This window comes from Hypanus sabinus, unplaced genomic scaffold (assembly GCF_030144855.1).
Source record: "Hypanus sabinus isolate sHypSab1 unplaced genomic scaffold, sHypSab1.hap1 scaffold_126, whole genome shotgun sequence".
Taxonomy (NCBI): Eukaryota; Metazoa; Chordata; class Chondrichthyes; order Myliobatiformes; family Dasyatidae; genus Hypanus; species Hypanus sabinus.
The window spans coordinates 61,402-76,451 of NW_026779325.1; the positions used below are offsets into that span (position 1 = coordinate 61,402).

Sequence of the window (15,050 nt, forward strand, 5' to 3'; positions counted from 1 at the left end):
CGCGATGTCGTCAGCGCGTCAACGGGTAAGTGGGCGGGGCTTCGGGCCGCAGCTGCAGATCCTCAAACCCGCCTGTCCAGGTAGACTCATTGTCTCAGATTGCTCCTGCCCCACCGAACTCATTTCTGCGTACCTTGACACCGTCTTATACCCCCCCTTGTTCAATCCCTTCCCACCTATGTTCGTGACACTTCTCACGCTTTGAGATTTTTTCAATGAAAAAATGTTTGCTCCCACCGCCTTATTTTCACCATGGACGTTCAGCCCTTATATACCTCCATCCTCCACCTGGACGGTCTCAAAGTTCTCAGCTTCTTTTTGGATTCCAGACCTAACCAATTCCCCTCTACCATCACTCTCCTCTGCCCAGCGGAATTAGTTCTTACTCTCAATCATTTATCCTTTGGCTCCTCGCACTTCTTCCAAACCAAGGGTGTAGCCATGGGCACCCGCACGGGTCCCAGTTATGCCAGCCTTTTTGTTAGCTGGCATGTTCCAAGCCTATACGAGTATCCATCTCCCTCTTTTCCTTCGCTGCATTGGCGCTGCCTCCTGTACGCATGCTGAGCTCGTTGACTTCATTAACTTTGCCTCCAACTTTCACCCTGCCCTCAAATTTACCTGAACAATTTTCGAAACCTCCCTCCCCTTTTTTAATCTTTCAGTCTCCATCTGTGGAGACGGCCTATCTACTGATATCTACTATAAGCCTACAGACTCTCACAGCTACCTGGACTATTCCTCTTCCCACACTGTCTCTAGCAAAAATGCAATCCCCTTCTCGCAATTCCTCCGTCTCCTTCGCATCTGCTCTCAGGATGAGGCTTTTCATTCCAGGACGAAGGAGATGTCTTCCTTTTTTAAACAAAGGGGCTTCCCTTCCTCCACTATTAACTCTGCTTTCAAACACATCTCTCCCATTTCCAACTCCCATGCCCTCACCCCATCCGCTCGCCACCCCACTCGGGATAGGGTTCCCCTTGTCCTCACCTACCACCCCACCAGCCTTCAGGTCCAACGTATAATTCTCCGTATCTTCCGCCACCTCCAACGGGATCCCACTACCAAACACATCTTTCCACCAACCCCCCTTTCTGCTTTCCGCAGAGATCGCTCCCGACGCGACTTCCTTGTCCATTCATTCCCACCGATCTCCCTCCTGGCACTTATCCTTGCAAGCGGAGCAACTTGGAAAGATCCAAGATGGCGACGCGACGCAGCTTGCAGCGGCCACTCCGGAGCTGATTATCTGTTATTTGTGAAGTGGGGTGCCGTGCGCAACCATAATCGATTGAAAACGGACGTGGAAGTACGGAGAAACACCGGGAAATCCCAGGAAGTTCTTCTTCGTTGTTGCTGTTGCTGTGAGGTCCGGGACTCTGCTGGGAAGAACAGGCCCCCAGTCCTCGGGGTCGCATTGGCGGGGGCGTCTTGATACACTCGGCAGAGGATGGTGCTCGGAGAAGCTGTGCCGGAGGGGATGGTCTTTGGCTCAGAGGTTCGACGGACTCGGCGCATTCGGTGTGCGCTGCGTCTGCGAGGCTGAGTCGGGCGGCGCCGTGGGGGCCAATAGCGGGGGTATTCCCTTCTGCCGCCGGCGTGGGATGGCGAGTCTGTCGGGACCCTGGGGACTTGTGGAAACTGTGTAGTGATTTCTTTTGAATTTACAGTCTTTTAACATCTTGGACTATTTTTACTGTGGCCATAGTCTGTTTATTTTAATCAATTATGCTATTGTTTGCAGTGTTGTAACGATGAGGTTTTGTGCAGGTCTTGTAGCTTTAGTTTTTGGTCTTGTTTTGTCTGGTGGATTTGGAGCTCCTTTCCGGGGAACGCGCTAAGATGGTAGCGCGATATTAATACACAGCAGCCGCTCCGGACTCTGGATTGGGGATTGCCAAACGTTATGTGGATTTTCTGGTGTACTCTGTTTTGTCCTGTGCTTTTGTGATATAATTCTGGAGAACATTGCCTCATTTTTTAACTGCATTGCATTTGTGGTTTCTAAATGACAATAAACAATCTGAATCTGAAGTGTGTTACGAAGGTGAAGCAACTCTGAGGGGCCGAAGGGTACAAAGTCGCCCCCTCCTTTTGGAGAATCGCAAGATCGCTATTAATTCGAGTCTGGGACCCAGGAAATGAGAGAGAGACACGCAGAATACACAGGGTTTGGAATGTGTCCTGGCCTCAGCGAAACGGAGCCACTGATAATGGCCATTGTCTCTGGGAGACGGAATTGTGTATTGAGTACTGTACTATTCTTTGAAAACACTCAGGAGACAACCAGAGTGGTCTGGTTGAGGGATTGCATCATCCCAACCTGATTGACATCTGAGACCCCGTGAGTGAGGATAAAAGAGGGTCTGGGGAACAACCCCTTTAGACGCACCAGGAGAAACGCTAGGAATCCCGTGACAGCCTTTAATAGCGACAGCCGGTGGGGCTCGTGTGCGTCCTTTCCCTTGCCTGGGATTGGCGGCCTCACCACGGAAGAACGGCTTAGCTAAAGGAGAGGCCACAAGTGAACGGCCACCCCCCAACGAGACTCCCGAAGGATCAAAATCATAAAGGTTGGAAAACCCGTAGCGGTAACTATTCCATTCTATTCGTATTTCTCTCTCTCTCCAACAAAGTGCACCACAGCGACAACCAAAAGACGACAGCTTGTGGAACTGCAGTGAACTGTATATTTCCATTGGACAAATTCGTTATCCCCTAGACAACGATAGAGCTTATTTCTTATTGATTATTAATATACCCGCACTTTTAGATTTAGTATTGACGACGTATATTATCTGTATATTTGCATTGATATTATTTTTGTGTATTTTTACTAATAAATACTGTTAAAAATAGTATCGTCAGACTTCAACAGACATCTCTATCTTTGCTGGTAAGTGACCCAGTTACGGGGTTCGTAACAAGTGCTACACCTGCCCTTACACTTCCTCCCTCACCACCACTCAGGGCCCCAGACAGTCCATCCAGGTGAGGCGACACTTCACCTGTGAGTCGGCCGGTGTGGTATACTGCGTCCGGTGCTCCCGGTGTGGCCTTTTATATATTGGTGAGACCCGATGCAGACTGGGAGACCGTTTCGCTGAACACCTACGCGCGGTCCGCCAGAAAAAGCAGCATCTCCCAGTGGCAGCACATTTTAATTCCACGTCCCATTCCCATTCTGATATGTCTATCCATGGCCTCTACTGTCAAGATGAAGCCACACTCAGGTTGGAGGAACAACACCTTATATCAGGCTGGGTAGCCCCCAACCTGATGGCATGAACATTGACTTCTCTAACTTCTGTTAATGCCCTTCCTCCCCTTCTTACCCCATCCCTGACATATTTAGTTTTTTTGCCACCCTCCTCCTTTTTTCTCTCTTTCTGCCCGTCACTCTGCCTGTTCTCCATCTCCCTCTGGTGCCCCCTCCCTCTTTCTTTCTCCCGAGGCCTCCCATCCCCTGATCCTTTCCCTTCTCCAGCTCTGTATCAATTTCGCCAATCACCTTTCCAGCTCTTGGCTTCTCCTCACACCCTCCGGTCTTCTTCTATCATTTCGCACTTTCCCCTCCCCTCGTACTTTCAAATCTCTTACTATCTTTCCTTTCCGTTAGTCCTGACGATGCGTCTCGGCCCGAAACGTCGACAGAGCTTCTCCCTGTAGATGCTGCCTGGCCTGCTGTGTGCCACCGGCATTTTGTGTGTGTGTGTGTGTTGTCTGGAGAAGGGAAGGTCTGATTGGGGAAAGAGGTAAAAAGCTGGAGAACAACACACACAAAATGCTGGTGGACGTCCTGACGAAGGGTCTCGGCCCGAAACGTTGACAGTGCTTCTCCCTGTAGATGCTGCCTGGCCTGCTGTGTTCCGCCGGCATTTTGTGTGTGCTGCAGACGCTGCGGATCCGCGGTAAAACGGGATCACGTGACGGGTGGAGGGTCTCCCACGTGACCCGGTGACTCCACTCCTCGCCCCTCACACGCTGCCCGACCTCCCCACCGCATCTCCCACATTATCCCATATTTACACCGGGTACATGTTTCACATTTTCCCTCCGTATATTCCGGTCCCATCCCTCCACCTCCCTGGGTCACTGTTATGGGTTCGAATCCCATGCCGGTCCGACTAACATTTTAGATCCAAAACAGGATTGTGCAGGTTTCATGTAAATCAGTCGATGTTTATAAACACTAATTTGTATTCACATTCCTCCGGCCTCACTGGACAGGAACACTGAAACATCAAGTGAGAAACAGCAGTAGGTGGCCATTTAGCCCCTCTAACTATCAACAAGATGGCGGCTGCTCTCCCATCTCAGACACATGTTTCTGTCCGATCCTAATTTCCTCAATCCCTTCGGTCTCCACACATGAGTCAGCCTCTGTTTTACGTGGGGACGATCACTGAGTCTTCAACAACCTCTGTGGTGGGGATTTACAGACATTCACCACCCTCGGAGTGGAGACATTTCCCCTCATCTCAGTCCCGGACAGACCACTCCTTTTTTCAGAGACTGGGATCCCTGGTTCAGCCGGTAATGATGTTGTACATTTCAATGTGTCTCAATCCTCGATTCTCTAAATGAAAGGGTTATCACATTTGATCTTTATTCATATGATGACCCCACCACCCCAGGGATCAGTCTGGTGAATCTTCATTGCACTCTCTCTAACAAATACTCTCTAACTTCTTTGTTAATCCTCTTTGGAATTACTTTCCATCTTCTTCAGCCTCGTGTTGCCCCGATCACTCACCTCCCACCCCGTCACTATTTCCACCTTCCCACCTCCCCCTCACCTGGATCCACCTCTCACTCCCCAGCTCTTGCCCCATCCCCACCCCTCACCTCTTTTCTCTGACTATTTCACGTCCACTCTCGGTCCAGAGGGAGGGTCTCGGCCCGAAATGTTGACGGTCCATTTCCCTCCACAGATGCTGCCCGACACACTGAGTTCCTCCGGCAGTCTGTTCTTTGGTCTGTATAACCCGTGTCAGTATGGGGAGCGGGATTTTACACCATATTCCAGGTACAATCCCAACAAAGCACAAATAATTGTCACTCTGCCCGGACCATTGGCCCCGCTTGCAGGGCAACAGTCTGCCGGTGTTTGTCCCCAATGTGGTGAATCCCTCTGCTCGGCACCACCGTGGGCTCAGACATTTCCACAGATGAGCCCCTCCTGTCCCCACCGGGACAAACATCCTGTCCGCCCCCTCTCTCACCATCTTCATCCTTTCAATACAATCCCTCCCTCCCCGGGGAACCGGCATCGAACCGACGGGCCGAGCGGTCTCCTCCTGCCTCTCAGCGATACATCAGACTCCGGCCGCAGGAGACGCTTCACAAACGCCCCAACTTCCCTCGGAGGGAAATGGAAATAAATCAGAAAGCGGACATTTACTTTGAGGTTTTCTCCGCTCTGAGGATGCGCTCGGCGCTTGAGCGGGGTAACGCCCACTCGGCTTGTCCGCCTCCGCGATTGGTTGTAACCAGTGACTGACATCGCTTAGCACCAATAGGAATAGCGTAGCTCCTGAATCCTCTGTTGACAGCGGTGGGGGAGGGGCTGGTCACGTGATTATTAGCCCAGCCGTTAAACCGATAAAGCTCGAGCACAGCAGCGCGTGGGTGACGTAAGACACCGCGCACGTGAGGGCAGATCCCGGTGTGGGGAGCCCATGTGTGACGTCAGGCGCGTGGGAACTGTGTCTGACGTCACCTGTGGGCGAGCGCTGGCATTCAAAAGCACCTTAATGGACTTTTCAGTGGGACAACAACATTAATGACGGGTTTCATCACTGAATCCAGTGTTGTGGGATGTAAAGTCCCCTGTTATGTGTCCGGCTGTGCCGTGTTGTTGGTGGAGTGGACAGCGTGGTGTTTGTCTCGATTCGGGTCACAACACCAGAATTGCCAGCGGGGTCCACACACAGTGTATTAGTCAACAGAATACACTGTGTGTATTCTCAAGTGAGGAGTCTGTGTGGAGATGCAGCTTCCCTGGAGGTGGACGAAAGAGGACACACCAACAGGTGGAACCAGCTGCGGGAAGACATGATTTTTCAGGTCTGATGACGAGCTGAATGTACCATAACCTTCAGACTGAATCAGAAAACCATTCTGAGGGTATTTGAAACGTCAGAAGCAGAGGAGATGTGATCCTATGTCTCCATCAGACCTCAGTGAGATGGTTCCAGTTATAACGTGCAGGGATGAAAGCACAGTGTTTGGGGTCTGATTTAATCACTGATTCTGACACAGTGAGAGGGTTAGTTTTGCTGTAAGGAAGCAACATTAATGCAAGAAGACGCAGGAACTTCATCAGTTGCCAGTTGTTTAGCAGAAGTGACCAATCTCTATGCTACTTTGACAGAAACAGATATTCCCAGAGGTGAGAAAGGGGTGCAGTCTGGTTTATTTCAGGTTGGAGAGGGGTGTGGAGTTTTGAAATCAATTCCTTGTGGTGCCACCATCGTTAATTTATCATGTCCGGAGTGGTGGATCACACAGCACGGAAACAGGCCTTTGGTCGGACATACCTGTTCTGACCATCCACTCACTGTCTACACTGGTCCCATTTATCAGCACTTGGTTCACAGCCGACTGTATCTCGGCAGTTTCAATGCTCATCCTCTTCGTAAATGTTGTGAAGGGACCACCACCTCGGGCAGTGAGTTCCAGATTTCAGCTACCCTGGTGACACCGGCTCCTCCGCTGTTCTGCGGGGTAGGGTTGTTTCCTTTGGGGGGGGGGGGGCTCGATGTTATTGTTCCCTTTTGTCCAGAGGGGTGGGGTTTGTAGATTGATGATCGGGATGCCGTTTTTTTTTAAGCTGGGGTTGGGGTGGGAGTTTGATTTTTCTCTCTGAACGACTTTCATGCTGGGACTCACAAACACAACAGCTCGTTAGTTCCGCTGTATCTGTCAGTTCACCGGCGCTTGAATGTCGCCGATCCTTGAATGTGGAGGCGGAGATGCTGGAGAAGACAGCGCCCCACTCGCGACAAGGAGAGCCCGAACACGTGACCATGTCCGTGATCTGATTGGATACATCGCCATGACGTTCCGAGCAGTGAGATATCATTCCCTGGATCTCATTTTGGAAGGGATTCAGTCGGCCATCGCAGATACACCAACAGCTTCGCACTGGGAAGCGGCCGTTCACCTGTTCCGTGTGTGCGAAGAGACTCATTCAGTTAACCCACCTTGTGATGCTCCGGTGAGTTCACAATAAATAGAGGCCACATTTCTGTCCGGAGTGAGCATAGAGTTTTACTCAACTATCCCAGATGCTGCAACACCAGCAACTTCACATCAGGGAGGAAGTTCAAATCAGCTCCGTGTTAAATGTTTAACCATCACGGTGACTGAAGGCAGCTGTGGGTTCATGAGGGACTGTTACTGTCAGATTCTGCAGTTCTTGCGGCTGCTCATCGCACCCAGGACTGAACCCTGGTCACTGAGCATTGGAGGAGTCCGTTCTGCTGATGTTAGTCTTAAACTAGACTGGTGTTTAATATTGTGGAGCTGTGATAGATAAATCAGCTCTGTATCAAATCCCGTGTCTCAGGTTCTTATCGTCTCTAACACACTCACAATGTACACTAGAGTGGCCACTCTGTCCATCTGGTCCCTGCCCATGTTTCTGTTCCATATCAGTATATTAAAATCTACCCCTGCCGTTCCCCTCTCACTCTCCCTGTGATGACAGGTTACAACTAGTCACCGCTCCGTGGGATAGGAGATTTCTCTTGAATTTCAGAGAATCATAGAAATCTACAACACATTACAGACGCTTTGGCCCACAATGTTGCGCCGACCATGTAACTTACACTAGAAACTGCTTTAAAATTACCCTACCGCATAGCCACTTATTTTCCTAAGCTCCGTGTACCTATCTAAGAGACTCTTAAAATACTCTATTGTATTCGCTTCTGCCACCATCGCTGGCAATGCATTCTACACAAACACACCACTCTTTGCTTTAAAACCTTAGCTCTGACATCTCCTCTGTACCTACTTCCAAGCAGCTTAAACCTATTCCCCCTCGTGTTAGCCGTTTCTGCCCTGGGAAAAAGCCTCTGGCTATCCACACGACCAATGCCTCTCATCATCTTAGACACCTGCATGAATTTCCTGCATGATTTTCTCCGGGCTGAACAAGACGATGAGCTCACTGTGGTTGTGACGTTGTTCAGGGCTCCGGACGAAGTTGGTTAAACTCCTTCTCCGCTCTTTTCAATGTTTTGTGTCATTTTCACCTATTTTAAAGGACTGTGCTTCAGACAGCCGGGTTGTTGCAATTGTTATGTACCAGCAGCAATAGATCACTAACGGAGTCAGGTTTCGATGTTAAAACCACTCTCTTCATTAGTATCTACTCCAAATCTAAAAGATTGAACGAAATAAACAGCAATTAACGGTGTTGTACGTATTCCAAACTATCAAACTTGGGAAACAATGCTTAAAGTCTTAAGATGGTAAAGTGGGAAAGTTCAGTAATCTACGGAACAAGTGAGTGAGAGGAGAGATTTGTAAATCCACACGAAGATGTAGAGAGAAGGCAATTACGAAGAATTCCACACACATTCCACGCTGGGTGAACGGAATAACAGTCGCCGAAGATCTTATCCGTCGATTAGTTCCGAAATACACTTAGAAATATCACCAGGTGACAGTCACAAGAATATCGTCTTCATGTGGTTACCACAAAACACCCCGATTCCGGGTAAGGGAAATCCACACATATGGATGATACGAAGTGACAGTCACACATCCGTTGTGCACTGCGTGCCGATGATCAACCCAATCTTTTGGGCATAGCAGTGACAAGCTGAAGTCTCTCTCACTCTTCCTCTCCTCCCCCCTCTGTCTCTGCTGCAGCGCCTGTGTGACGTCACAGACCCGCCTCACTCAGGCACTCAAAGCGACACTCACAGTAAACGAACCTGCGGTCTCGTAACACAACGCACCTCTAAAGTCTGACAGCAGACTAGCGAGTGAATCTTCGATGGAGCAGAGTCAGAAACCAAAGAGTTGCCAGCCTGAGTCAGGCTTTGGGGCTCCAGACAGAGATGGGGTCTGGAGTTTACGAGGAGGAGGAGGAATCAGACCAGCAGGATATGGCTACAAAGGGAAGATCAGAAAAATTTGGAAACTGGTTGACCGAAAAAAAAGATGGTTAGTTTCTGCAAAATACGAGTGGGAATCAAAAGATCAGGCAGCAATTGTGGAAAGGAATAAATAAACAACTTTTAGACCGAGCCTCTTCAGCATGCCTAGACTGTGGACTCCCCTGCTTAGTTGCTACCTGAACTGCAGAGCTCCTCCAGCATTTTGTGTGTGTGCGCGTCTCTGTATGTCCAGCCACTGCAGAATCTCTTGTGTTTTATATCCACATTTTACTTTGGCATTAAATACACGTTGATATTGAGTATATTGCTCATGTGAGCCGCTTCCTGCGTTAAAAAAGCTGCAGACTTTTTCTATATACCCGAAAAAAAATGAGATATGGACATTGAACCGGTACTTCAAGAACTGTTTAATGGCACCGGTATTACCCAAAAGGGCCTGCGCAAATAAATCTTATCAGGCGCTGAAGCACTGATGAACTGCGCAAGCGTCAGGCTGATGACATCCCCGAGTATCACGCATGCGCGCAGCACACGAGGCCTTGAAAATGTCGGTTGCAGGTAAGAGCGATTCTCCGTGTTTTTATCTTAAACACCGACTTCGGGATAATTCCTCTGAATTTCGGACACCGTGACCAGCAACCCCGGGACAGTCCTGCCCTCTTCCCTCTCTCTCAGCTCCACGATCCGTACACGGGCCCCGGGGAGCTCCCGGCTGATGAGGGAATGGGAACCGATGGATCTCTCAGACAGAGCTGAGCTCCAGCTATCTAAATGAAAGGATTAGGAACTCGGAGAAAGGGAACAAAACCCGTCTGTGGACACTCTCTGGAGGTCCAAGATTCGTATGTTACACGACCGCTGGACTAAGTGTGTAAATGTAGGAGTGGACTATGCTGAAAAATAGATGTGCTGGATTTTCTAAAATTGTCTCCTTCTACCTTAGGCCACAAACTTATCTATCACCACTTTTATTTATATATAGCAGTATAACATTAGATGATCATCACCATAAGATGAAAGTTTAAATCTTAGCCTTTGTTTTAAATTAGTACTTAGTCTTTCCTGTGATTAGAAAATAGGGATAAAGTATGGGGAGGTACAGTGCTAGTATTGTAGATTAGCAAAGATTCTACTTTGGATTGGACTTCCAGAGCACAGTTACTGGATATCCACAGGACAGTACTGTCGAAGACTAAGACAGTACTTTCAAATAGAATTGGAAAGGAAATGAGAGTGAATTTTTGAGTGATGCAGAGCAAGAGAAAAGGATTGGAATTGAGAGGATAGTTCTGGTTGATGATCTCCTTTCATGCCAACAATAATTTTATAATAATTATTCTGTGATTCTGTGTGAAGCTTTCCCTGGTCATTTGCCACCTCTTCTTGTGATTCTGCTCCTAAATGTGAAAACTTGGAGAAGTGAGTTTAAAATTATGCCATTGAACTGGTAAGAATGGATCACACCTATTGGTCCTCATTTGCTTTATTCAGAGCCTTGTCAATAGCATAAATAACTGAATAAACATTTCATTAGAACGGGGTGGATTAAACTGAATATATAGGATCTTTAAATTATACCCCTTCCCACTTATTATTTTCACTGGAAGAGAGATGTTGAAATTCTAAGTAATCCTGACTAAAGTGTAATATGGTTTTTAAAAAAAAAGCTCAAGGTCAAATAAGTGTGAACCATCTGTCGAGCATTTTATAGGAAGGGACATTAAAGACATTCATCATTCATGCTGATTTTTCCTCCCAGCACTGCTGCAAATACACAAACCACTCCACCTCCCTTCAGATCTACTCCATGCTGTGCCTGATGAACCAGCCAAGATTAGCAGTTCACCATCTGTGGGAAAACTTGAGTACAAATACCTAATAAGGTTGGGATGTGTACATTTGTCTCCCAATTTATGATGTAGGAGCATTGATATTATGCTGCTTTGTGCGTAAAATATACAATCCTCTTTGTTCAATTCTTTATTAGCTAGTGAACTTGCAAGTTTGCTTCATGGAGTTAAGCAATTTAATTTTAAACAACAGCATGAATTGATAAATGTTACCAATTTTAAATAGCAAAAAGTTTATAGTATTTTTTTCCTGGGAAAAAATAGAAGGGGGAAAAAGAAGACTTTTGGTGTGAAGTTTGAATAGTGTTATGATGTGACTGCATTTTTCGAAAGAAAAGAACAAAGATTGTAGTCATCCAAATGCAGAAAGGTTGATCCTACATTAAATGTGAATTACCATTAAGAGATCCAAGATAATGTTAATTTAATAAAATAATTTAAATCCAATTAATGCTTTAAATCTACATTATACGTTCAAGAATGCATTTTAGGTAGCTCAACACCTCATGCAGGTCAGTCAGGTATCTCTGCTCCCTTTAAACTTGCACGTTTCTGTTTCCGAGATGCCTTTGAAACTTACTTTGACCTTATTTTCTGAGCTTCTTTTAAACTTGCAGGTTATGTGGAACGCATCATTCTGTAATGTGATGTCTAAAAACAGTGATTTGGAAGTGAGGTATGATGTATTAATATGAGAACATCTAATAATACAGAAAATCTGCTGGTCCGACACCCAAGACCCAACCATGGCAGGTTCACTAAGTTTTACTGTGGTTCGTCACATGTTTGGAGGGCTGTCGCCTGAAAGTAATGATCATTAATCACCATCAATGTCACATAGTTCACACTAAAAATAAAAGCACAAGGGAGAAATCGGCCTCTGCCGCACCTTTTTTTCAGAGTGCTCAGTGGTTCATTTGAAATCAGGTCCAGAATTTTCCTGCACTTCTGATGGGAAATCTGTTGGATGTGTTTCTGACAAACATACACCCAAAAAATGTAATGAGTCAATGCACCAAGTGGATTGAACGCCAGCACTTTTGAACAGTGTGTTTCAGCCTATTCTGTTTCAATCTTTATGAAATGTGAAATAATATGAAAGGTCTAGAACAAGGGTGGGCAAACTTTTTGACATGTGGGCCACAAAGGGTTCTAAAATTTGACAGGGGGGCCAGACCAGGAGCAGATGGACGGAGTGTTTTGGTAATACACCTCATAAGAGAAAATAAAATATCATGGGATATGTAGAAAACATGTGCTTTAATTTCAATTGAAAATGAACAAATGCATTACAACAAAATATCTGTCTTTGAAGTCCCATGGTATTTAGCTATTTATTGAAATGACTTTTAAAACACTGAAAATTAAATGAATAAAATACAGCTTTTTTAAATAGTAACAGTTATTATTTTAAAGCACTGAAAATTCTGTTATCCTTCAGGATATTATCATCATCACTCTCCTCCTGACTGTCTTTATTTCAAAACCGGTAGGAGATGCAGGTCTACTTGTCCTCCTCCTTCTTATTCAATAGTCCCCTGTGCCAAAACTCAACAACGACCAGCACAAAGACAGAACAATGCCAGCGTGCCAGTATGCGGAGCGCGTTATTTGATCTGGAGCGCATTTTTTATTTTGAGAACGTACGTGCACCTGCGCACTACTCGTGTCCATCACTTAATAGCAATGACATGTAACATGTAAGGCTTATTGAAAAAAATATTTTCAAATGCATTTTTTACATAACACAACGAAGAAACTTATTTTTAATTTCAGTGGGAACAGTGTTGTTGGTCTCCCTTTTTAGCCAGCGCATCAAAGTCTGGATTTAGTTTTGTTGTGGCGATTCTCAGGATGGATCTGAGGTGTTGGTCAGTTAACTTGGATCTGTGGCTGGCTTTGTTGATGTTCATGTCGCTGAACGCCTGTTCACACAAATAGGTCGAGCTGAACAAAGAGTAAAGCGCAAATGTGGAGTAATACGCTGCACCTCAACAAAGGTCAATGTATATAGAGTGCGTCATCTATTGGGAAAACACCAGAATTGCGGGGAAAAGACGTTAACAAGGTTTATTAATATAATTTCATCAAGTTCTGCGGGCCGGATTAAAAAGCTTAACGGGCCGCATATGGCCCGTGGGCCGTAGTTTGACCATGCCTGGTCAAGAACTTGATAGAGGGCTAAAAGATTACGAGAGGCATAGACAGGGTGGATAGTCAGTACCCGTTTCCCAGGGCACCAACAGCAAACACCAGAGGGCATATGTATAAAATTAAGGGAGGGAAGTTTAGGGGAGACATCAGGGGTAAGTTTTTTTTTTTCACAGAGGGTTGTGAGTGACTGGAATGACTTGCCAGGGATGGTGGTGGAGGCTAAAACATTAGGGGTATTTAACATCCTCTTGGACAGGCACATGGATGAAAGAAAAATGGAGGGTTACGGGGTAGTGTGGGTTTAGTTCTTTTTTTTTAAGGTTTATATGGGTTGGCACAACATGGAGGGCTGAAGGGCTTGTACTGTGCTGCAGTGTTCTATTCTATGGCTCTAAAATCTTTTACATCACCAGTTGAGAAAATCATCTTTGTTCTACCTCCAATCACAAAGAGGAAATCTGCAGATGCTGGAAATCCAAGCTACACACACAAATTGCTGGAGGAATTCAGCATTAGTACTCTTTTCCATAGATACTGCCTGGCCTGCTGAGTTCCTCCAGCATTTTGTGTGTGTTGCTTGTTCTACCTCCTCTCGGTCTGCATTTTTCTACCAGTGAGAACATGTAGCCAGACAGAACCAATTCTGTCTGGCTACATAATGATATCAAACACCTTTGCCCTGGCCAACGAGTAGCTTTCACATCACAAATGCCAGACTCCAGGGAGACAGACTACCACCCTTAAAGGCAGTATTCCTTGGCATTACCATCACTGACTTCACCACTTTCAGTCACCTGGGTGAGACTTCAGGGGAAATACTTATGTACAATACTGTGTGTATTGTGGTGATGCAAGAGTTGCTGGAGAATTTTCAAGTGGGAAGAAGTGGAGTGATATTTGGAAATCTGAAATTGAAAGCATCATTTAGCAAGAAAATCACAAATAGGTGGTTTGCAAAAGCAGCGGCGAGTAAATCCTTCATTAACCTGTTACATAGGTTGTGTGAGAGTGCAGATGAACTCAATCAAGACTCAACCAGAGGAGATTAAAGTTCTTACTGACAGTGACTTGCTCGCTGTTGAAATGAATACCTCTCTATATAAAATTCAGTTTGCACATGTTGTTGTCACTGGGTAAAAATTGTACAGTACAAGGTTTTTGCACACACTGGTCATTACAAATTGGAGGGGACATTGGTGGGAAGGTGGGGAGACCTCCAGTGTCCCTGACGCCCTCACGTAGAAGGTGTATATCCAGCTGCACTTTAAGGAGTTGGAGCTGGAAATGGATGAATTGTGCATCATCCAAGCGTCAGAGGGTGTGATAGGTATGATGTGCAGAGAGGTGAGTTGTACCCAGGGTGCAGGACACAGGAAACTGGGTGAGAGTCAGGAAGGGGAATGAGGTTAAATAGCCATCGCCGAGTACTCTTGTTGCTATCCCACACAACAACAGGTGGACACTTTAGAAACTGTTGGGGGGAATTACCTGGCAGAGGAAAGTCAAAGGGGTGATAGGGGATTTGTTAGTTAGTGGAACAGAAGTAGAAAGGGACGAATATCCTAGTGGCAAGGTTTGCTAGTGCTCCCCTGTGGGGTGGGTGGTTAAACTAAAGTTGCAGGGAGGATTGGAGCCAGAATGACAGAATAGATAGTGGAGAGGGTGAATTGAATCGAATTGACTTTATTACTTACATTCTTCATACATGAGTTGCAGAAATCTTTATGTTACGTCTCTGTCTAAATGTGCAATGTGAAATTAATAATAGTTTATAATAAATAGTATGTACAACAGGACAGTCAGGATAAATAAAAGTACAATTGTATCAGCATGAATTAATCAATCAGAGGGCCTGGTGGAAGAAGCTGTCCCTGGGCCTGTTGATCCGGGCTTTCAGGCTGTGCTACCG

At 46.3% G+C, this 15,050-nt stretch overlaps 1 pseudogene; it reads left to right on the plus strand.

Moving 5' to 3' along the window:
* Nucleotides 1-10,239: 10,239 nt before the first annotated feature.
* The window catches only part of LOC132386699 (zinc finger protein 850-like), a 30,691-nt pseudogene continuing 25,880 nt past the window's right edge, over nucleotides 10,240-15,050 (plus strand).